This window comes from Zonotrichia albicollis, chromosome 26 (genome assembly GCF_047830755.1).
Source record: "Zonotrichia albicollis isolate bZonAlb1 chromosome 26, bZonAlb1.hap1, whole genome shotgun sequence".
In the NCBI taxonomy this organism is placed as follows: Eukaryota; Metazoa; Chordata; class Aves; order Passeriformes; family Passerellidae; genus Zonotrichia; species Zonotrichia albicollis.
Genome location: NC_133844.1, coordinates 9,360,147 through 9,368,621, shown reverse-complemented (window position 1 = coordinate 9,368,621; position 8,475 = coordinate 9,360,147).

Below are 8,475 nucleotides of genomic sequence, written 5' to 3'. Positions count from 1 at the left end.
AAAACTATATGTCCGGTGCAGCAGTAGAAAATTTCAGGCTCCCGGGGAGTAAAGGGTTTGTTTTGTATTTTTCAATTTTTTATTTTTTTCCTTTAGTCCCAGGGAGCCTGAAAGTTTCTACTGCTGCATTTTTAAACTAAAGCTAGAAAGGAAAACAAAGTTAGAAAGAGAGAGAGAAAATGTATCTTAAACACCCCACAGAACCCTAAAAATAGCCTCCGAATACACTCCAAATGCCCTACTTTTAAAAAACATCTAAAACACCCGTAAAAATCCCCCAAGAACCTTTAAAAAAATCCTTAAATAATCCTAAAAGAGCTTTAAAATTAACCCGAACTGTTAAAATTACCGATTAAAACTAACCCTAATCCAAGATGGCGGCGCCCATGCTGACACGTGGTTTCCGGCAAGATGGCGGCGCCCATGCAGACACGTGGTTTCCGGCAAGATGGTGGCGCCCATGCCGACACGTGGATTCCGCCAAGATGGCGGCGCCCCTGCCGACACGTGGTTTTTGGCAAGATGGCGGCGCCTGTGCAGACACGTGAATTCCGGCAAGATGGCAGCGCCCATGCAGACACGTGGTTTCCGGCAAGATGGCGGCGCTCATGCCGACACGTGGATTCCGTCAAGATGGCGGCGCCCATGCCGACACGTGGTTTTTGGCAAGATGGCGGCGCCCATGCCGACACGTGGTTTCCGGCAAGATGGCGGTGCCCAGGCGATCACGTGGTTTTGGGCAAGATGGCGGCGCCCATGCCGACACGTGGTTTCCGGCAAGATGGCGGCCCCCATGCCGACACGTAGATTCCGGCAACATGGCACCTGTTACGACAGTCGCGCTTTACGGCAGTTTTACGACAGTCGCGCTTTACGGCACCTTTTACGACAGTCGCGCTTTACGGCACCTTTTACGACAGTCGCGCTTTACGGCCGATTTTACGACAGTCGCGCTTTACGGTCGATTTTACGACAGTCGCGCTTTACGGCACCTTTTACGACAGTCGCGCTTTACGGCAGTTTTACGACAGTCGCGCTTTACGGCAGTTTTACGACAGTCGCGCTTAACGGCACCTTTAACGACAGTAGCTCTTTACGGCACCTTTTACGACAGTCGCGCTTTACGGCCGATTTTACGACAGTCGCGCTTTACGGCAGTTTTACGACAGTCGCGCTTTACGGCACCTTTTACGACAGTCGCGCTTTACGGCCGATTTTACGACAGTCGCGCTTTACGGCAGTTTTACGACAGTCGCGCTTTACGGCACCTTTTACGACAGTCGCGCTTTACGGCAGTTTTACGACAGTCGCGCTTTACGGCACCTTTTACGACAGTCGCCCTTTTCGGCACCTTTTACGACAGTCGCGCTTTACGGCCGATTTTACGACAGTCGCGCTTTACGGCCGATTTTACGACAGTCGCGCTTTACGGCACCTTTTACGACAGTCGCGCTTTACGGCCGATTTTACGACAGTCGCGCTTTACGGCACCTTTTACGACAGTCGCGCTTTACGGCCGATTTTACGACAGTCGCGCTTTACGGCCGATTTTACGACAGTCGCGCTTTACGGCAGTTTTATGACAGTCGCGCTTTACGGCCGATTTTACGACAGTCGCGCTTTACGGCAGTTTTACGACAGTCGCGCTTTACGGCCGATTTTACGACAGTCGCGCTTTACGGCACCTTTTACGACAGTCGCGCTTTACGGCACCTTTTACGACAGGCGCGCTTTACGGCAGTTTTACGACAGTCGCGCTTTACGGCACCTTTTACGACAGTCGCGCTTTACGGCACCTTTTACGACAGTCGCGCTTTACGGCAGTTTTACGACAGTCGCGCTTTACGGCCGATTTTACGACAGTCGCGCTTTACGGCAGTTTTACGACATTCGCGCTTTACGGCCGGTTTTACGACAGTCGCGCTTTTCGGCACCTTTTACGACAGTCGCGCTTTACGGCCGATTTTACGACAGTCGCGCTTTACGGCAGTTTTACGACAGTGCTGCTTTACGGCACCTTTTACGACAGTCGCGCTTTACGGCACCTTTTACGACAGTCGCGCTTTACGGCCGATTTTACGACAGTCGCGCTTTACGGCACCTTTTACGACAGTCGCGCTTTACGGCAGTTTTACGACAGGCGCGCTTTACGGCAGTTTTACGACATTCGCGCTTTACGGCACCTTTTACGACAGTCGCGCTTTACGGCACCTTTTACGACAGTCGCGCTTTACGGCCGATTTTACGACAGTCGCGCTTTACGGCACCTTTTACGACACTCGCGCTTTACGGCAGTTTTACGACAGTCGCGCTTTACGGCAGTTTTACGACAGTCGCGCTTTACGGCAGTTTTACGACAGTCGCGCTTTACGGCACCTGTTACGACAGTCGCGCTTTACGGCAGTTTTACGACAGTCGCGCTTTACGGCACCTTTTACGACAGTCGCGCTTTACGGCCGATTTTACGACTGTGGCGCTTTACGGCAGTTTTACGACAGTCGCGCTTTACGGCACCTTTTACGACAGTCGCGCTTTACGGCACCTTTTACGACAGTCGCGCTTTACGGCCGATTTTACGACAGTCGCGCTTTACGGCCGATTTTACGACAGTCGCGCTTTACGGCACCTTTTACGACAGGCGCGCTTTACGGCAGTTTTACGACAGTCGCGCTTTACGTCACCTTTTACGACAGTCGCGCTTTACGGCCGATTTTACGACAGTCGCGCTTTACGGCACCTTTTACGACAGTCGCGCTTTACGGCCGATTTTACGACAGTCGCGCTTTACGGCAGTTTTACGACAGTCGCGCTTTACGGCCGATTTTACGACAGTCGCGCTTTACGGCACCTTTTACGACAGTCGCGCTTTACGGCCGATTTTACGACAGTCGCGCTTTACGGCACCTTTTACGACAGTCGCGCTTTACGGCAGTTTTACGACAGGCGCGCTTTACGGCAGTTTTACGACATTCGCGCTTTACGGCACCTTTTACGACAGTCGCGCTTTACGGCACCTTTTACGACAGTCGCGCTTTACGGCCGATTTTACGACAGTCGCGCTTTACGGCACCTTTTACGACACTCGCGCTTTACGGCAGTTTTACGACAGTCGCGCTTTACGGCAGTTTTACGACAGTCGCGCTTTACGGCAGTTTTACGACAGTCGCGCTTTACGGCACCTGTTACGACAGTCGCGCTTTACGGCAGTTTTACGACAGTCGCGCTTTACGGCACCTTTTACGACAGTCGCGCTTTACGGCCGATTTTACGACAGGCGCGCTTTACGGCAGTTTTACGACAGTCGCGCTTTACGGCACCTTTTACGACAGTCGCGCTTTACGGCCGATTTTACGACAGTCGCGCTTTACGGCAGTTTTACGACAGTCGCGCTTTACGGCACCTTTTACGACAGTCGCGCTTTACGGCAGTTTTACGACAGTCGCGCTTTACGGCACCTTTTACGACAGTCGCCCTTTTCGGCACCTTTTACGACAGTCGCGCTTTACGGCCGATTTTACGACAGTCGCGCTTTACGGCCGATTTTACGACAGTCGCGCTTTACGGCACCTTTTACGACAGTCGCGCTTTACGGCCGATTTTACGACAGTCGCGCTTTACGGCACCTTTTACGACAGTCGCGCTTTACGGCCGATTTTACGACAGTCGCGCTTTACGGCCGATTTTACGACAGTCGCGCTTTACGGCAGTTTTATGACAGTCGCGCTTTACGGCCGATTTTACGACAGTCGCGCTTTACGGCAGTTTTACGACAGTCGCGCTTTACGGCCGATTTTACGACAGTCGCGCTTTACGGCACCTTTTACGACAGTCGCGCTTTACGGCACCTTTTACGACAGGCGCGCTTTACGGCAGTTTTACGACAGTCGCGCTTTACGGCAGTTTTACGACAGTCGCGCTTTACGGCACCTTTTACGACAGTCGCGCTTTACGGCACCTTTTACGACAGGCGCGCTTTACGGCAGTTTTACGACAGTCGCGCTTTACGTCACCTTTTACGACAGTCGCGCTTTACGGCCGATTTTACGACAGTCGCGCTTTACGGCACCTTTTACGACAGTCGCGCTTTACGGCCGATTTTACGACAGTCGCGCTTTACGGCAGTTTTACGACAGTGCTGCTTTACGGCACCTTTTACGACAGTCGCGCTTTACGGCACCTTTTACGACAGTCGCGCTTTACGGCCGATTTTACGACAGTCGCGCTTTACGGCACCTTTTACGACAGTCGCGCTTTACGGCAGTTTTACGACAGGCGCGCTTTACGGCAGTTTTACGACATTCGCGCTTTACGGCACCTTTTACGACAGTCGCGCTTTACGGCACCTTTTACGACAGTCGCGCTTTACGGCCGATTTTACGACAGTCGCGCTTTACGGCACCTTTTACGACACTCGCGCTTTACGGCAGTTTTACGACAGTCGCGCTTTACGGCAGTTTTACGACAGTCGCGCTTTACGGCAGTTTTACGACAGTCGCGCTTTACGGCACCTGTTACGACAGTCGCGCTTTACGGCAGTTTTACGACAGTCGCGCTTTACGGCACCTTTTACGACAGTCGCGCTTTACGGCCGATTTTACGACTGTGGCGCTTTACGGCAGTTTTACGACAGTCGCGCTTTACGGCACCTTTTACGACAGTCGCGCTTTACGGCACCTTTTACGACAGTCGCGCTTTACGGCCGATTTTACGACAGTCGCGCTTTACGGCCGATTTTACGACAGTCGCGCTTTACGGCACCTTTTACGACAGGCGCGCTTTACGGCAGTTTTACGACAGTCGCGCTTTACGTCACCTTTTACGACAGTCGCGCTTTACGGCCGATTTTACGACAGTCGCGCTTTACGGCACCTTTTACGACAGTCGCGCTTTACGGCCGATTTTACGACAGTCGCGCTTTACGGCAGTTTTACGACAGTCGCGCTTTACGGCCGATTTTACGACAGTCGCGCTTTACGGCACCTTTTACGACAGTCGCGCTTTACGGCCGATTTTACGACAGTCGCGCTTTACGGCACCTTTTACGACAGTCGCGCTTTACGGCCGATTTTACGACAGTCGCGCTTTACGGCCGATTTTACGACAGTCGCGCTTTACGGCACCTTTTACGACAGGCGCGCTTTACGGCAGTTTTACGACAGTCGCGCTTTACGTCACCTTTTACGACAGTCGCGCTTTACGGCCGATTTTACGACAGTCGCGCTTTACGGCACCTTTTACGACAGTCGCGCTTTACGGCCGATTTTACGACAGTCGCGCTTTACGGCAGTTTTACGACAGTCGCGCTTTACGGCCGATTTTACGACAGTCGCGCTTTACGGCCGATTTTACGACAGTCGCGCTTTACGGCAGTTTTACGACAGTCGCGCTTTACGGCACCTTTTACGACAGTCGCGCTTTACGGCCGATTTTACGACAGTCGCGCTTTACGGCACCTTTTACGACAGTCGCGCTTTACGGCAGTTTTACGACAGGCGCGCTTTACGGCCGATTTTACGACAGTCGCGCTTTACGGCCGATTTTACGACAGTCGCGCTTTACGGCACCTTTTACGACAGTCGCGCTTTACGGCCGATTTTACGACAGTCGCGCTTTACGGCACCTTTTACGACAGTCGCGCTTTACGGCACCTTTTACGACAGTCGCGCTTTACGGCAGTTTTACGACAGTCGCGCTTTACGGCACCTTTTACGACAGTCGCGCTTTACGGCCGATTTTACGACAGTCGCGCTTTACGGCCGATTTTACGACAGTCGCGCTTTACGGCCGATTTTACGACAGTCGCGCTTTACGGCACCTTTTACGACAGGCGCGCTTTACGGCAGTTTTACGACAGTCGCGCTTTACGGCACCTTTTACGACAGTCGCGCTTTACGGCCGATTTTACGACAGTCGCGCTTTACGGCACCTTTTACGACAGTCGCGCTTTACGGCCGATTTTACGACAGTCGCGCTTTACGACAGTTTTACGACAGTCGCGCTTTACGGCAGTTTCACGACAGTCGCGCTTTACGGCCGATTTTACGACAGTCGCGCTTTACGGCACCTTTTACGACAGTCGCGCTTTACGGCAGTTTTACGACAGTCGCGCTTTACGGCACCTTTTACGACAGGCGCGCTTTACGGCAGTTTTACGACAGTCGCGCTTTACGGCACCTTTTACGACAGTCGCGCTTTACGGCACCTTTTACGACAGTCGCGCTTTACGGCAGTTTTACGACAGTCGCGCTTTACGGCACCTTTTACGACAGGCGCGCTTTACGGCACCTTTTACGACAGTCGCGCTTTACGGCAGTTTTACGACAGTCGCGCTTTACGGCCGATTTTACGACAGTCGCGCTTTACGGCAGTTTTACGACAGTCGCGCTTTACGGCACCTTTTACGACAGGCGCGCTTTACGGCAGTTTTACGACAGTCGCGCTTTACGGCACCTTTTACGACAGTCGCGCTTTACGGCACCTTTTACGACAGTCGCGCTTTACGGCAGTTTTACGACAGTCGCGCTTTACGGCCGATTTTACGACAGTCGCGCTTTACGGCAGTTTTACGACAGTCGCGCTTTACGGCACCTTTTACGACAGTCGCGCTTTACGGCCGATTTTACGACAGTCGCGCTTTACGGCAGTTTTACGACAGTCGCGCTTTACGGCACCTTTTACGACAGGCGCGCTTTACGGCAGTTTTACGACAGTCGCGCTTTACGGCACCTTTTACGACAGTCGCGCTTTACGGCAGTTTTACGACAGTCGCGCTTTACGGCACCTTTTACGACAGTCGCGCTTTACGGCCGATTTTACGAAAGTCGCGCTTTACGGCCGATTTTACGACAGTCGCGCTTTACGGCACCTTTTACGACAGTCGCGCTTTACGGCCGATTTTACGACAGTCGCGCTTTACGGCACCTTTTACGACAGTCGCGCTTTACGGCCGATTTTACGACAGTCGCGCTTTACGGCCGATTTTACGACAGTCGCGCTTTACGGCACCTTTTACGACAGTCGCGCTTTACGGCCGATTTTACGACAGTCGCGCTTTACGGCAGTTTTACGACAGTCGCGCTTTACGGCACCTTTTACGACAGTCGCGCTTTACGGCCGATTTTACGACAGTCGCGCTTTACGGCTGTTTTACGACAGTCGCGCTTTACGGCCGATTTTACGACAGTCGCGCTTTACGGCAGTTTTACGACAGTCGCGCTTTACGGCACCTTTTACGACAGTCGCGCTTTACGGCCGATTTTACGACAGTCGCGCTTTACGGCAGTTTTACGACAGTCGCGCTTTACGGCACCTTTTACGACAGTCGCGCTTTACGGCCGATTTTACGACAGTCGCGCTTTACGGCACCTTTTACGACAGTCGCGCTTTACGGCCGATTTTACGACAGTCGCGCTTTACGGCACCTTTTACGACAGTCGCGCTTTACGGCCGATTTTACGACAGTCGCGCTTTACGGCACCTTTTACGACAGTCGCGCTTTACGGCCGATTTTACGACAGTCGCGCTTTACGGCCGATTTTACGACAGTCGCGCTTTACGGCACCTTTTACGACAGGCGCGCTTTACGGCAGTTTTACGACAGTCGCGCTTTACGTCACCTTTTACGACAGTCGCGCTTTACGGCCGATTTTACGACAGTCGCGCTTTACGGCACCTTTTACGACAGTCGCGCTTTACGGCCGATTTTACGACAGTCGCGCTTTACGGCAGTTTTACGACAGTCGCGCTTTACGGCCGATTTTACGACAGTCGCGCTTTACGGCCGATTTTACGACAGTCGCGCTTTACGGCAGTTTTACGACAGTCGCGCTTTACGGCACCTTTTACGACAGTCGCGCTTTACGGCCGATTTTACGACAGTCGCGCTTTACGGCCGATTTTACGACAGTCGCGCTTTACGGCACCTTTTACGACAGTCGCGCTTTACGGCACCTTTTACGACAGTCGCGCTTTACGGCCGATTTTACGACAGTCGCGCTTTACGGCACCTTTTACGACAGTCGCGCTTTACGGCCGATTTTACGACAGTCGCGCTTTACGGCACCTTTTACGACAGTCGCGCTTTACGGCCGATTTTACGACAGTCGCGCTTTACGGCAGTTTTACGACAGTCGCGCTTTTCGGCACCTTTTACGACAGGCGCGCTTTACGGCACCTTTTACGACAGTCGCGCTTTACGGCCGATTTTACGACAGTCGCGCTTTACGGCACCTTTTACGACAGTCGCGCTTTACGGCACCTTTTACGACAGTCGCGCTTTACGGCCGATTTTACGACAGTCGCGCTTTACGGCACCTTTTACGACAGTCGCGCTTTACGGCCGATTTTACGACAGTCGCGCTTTACGGCAGTTTTACGACAGTCGCGCTTTACGGCACCTTTTACGACAGTCGCGCTTTACGGCCGATTTTACGACAGTCGCGCTTTACGGCACCTTTTACGACAGTCGCGCTTTAC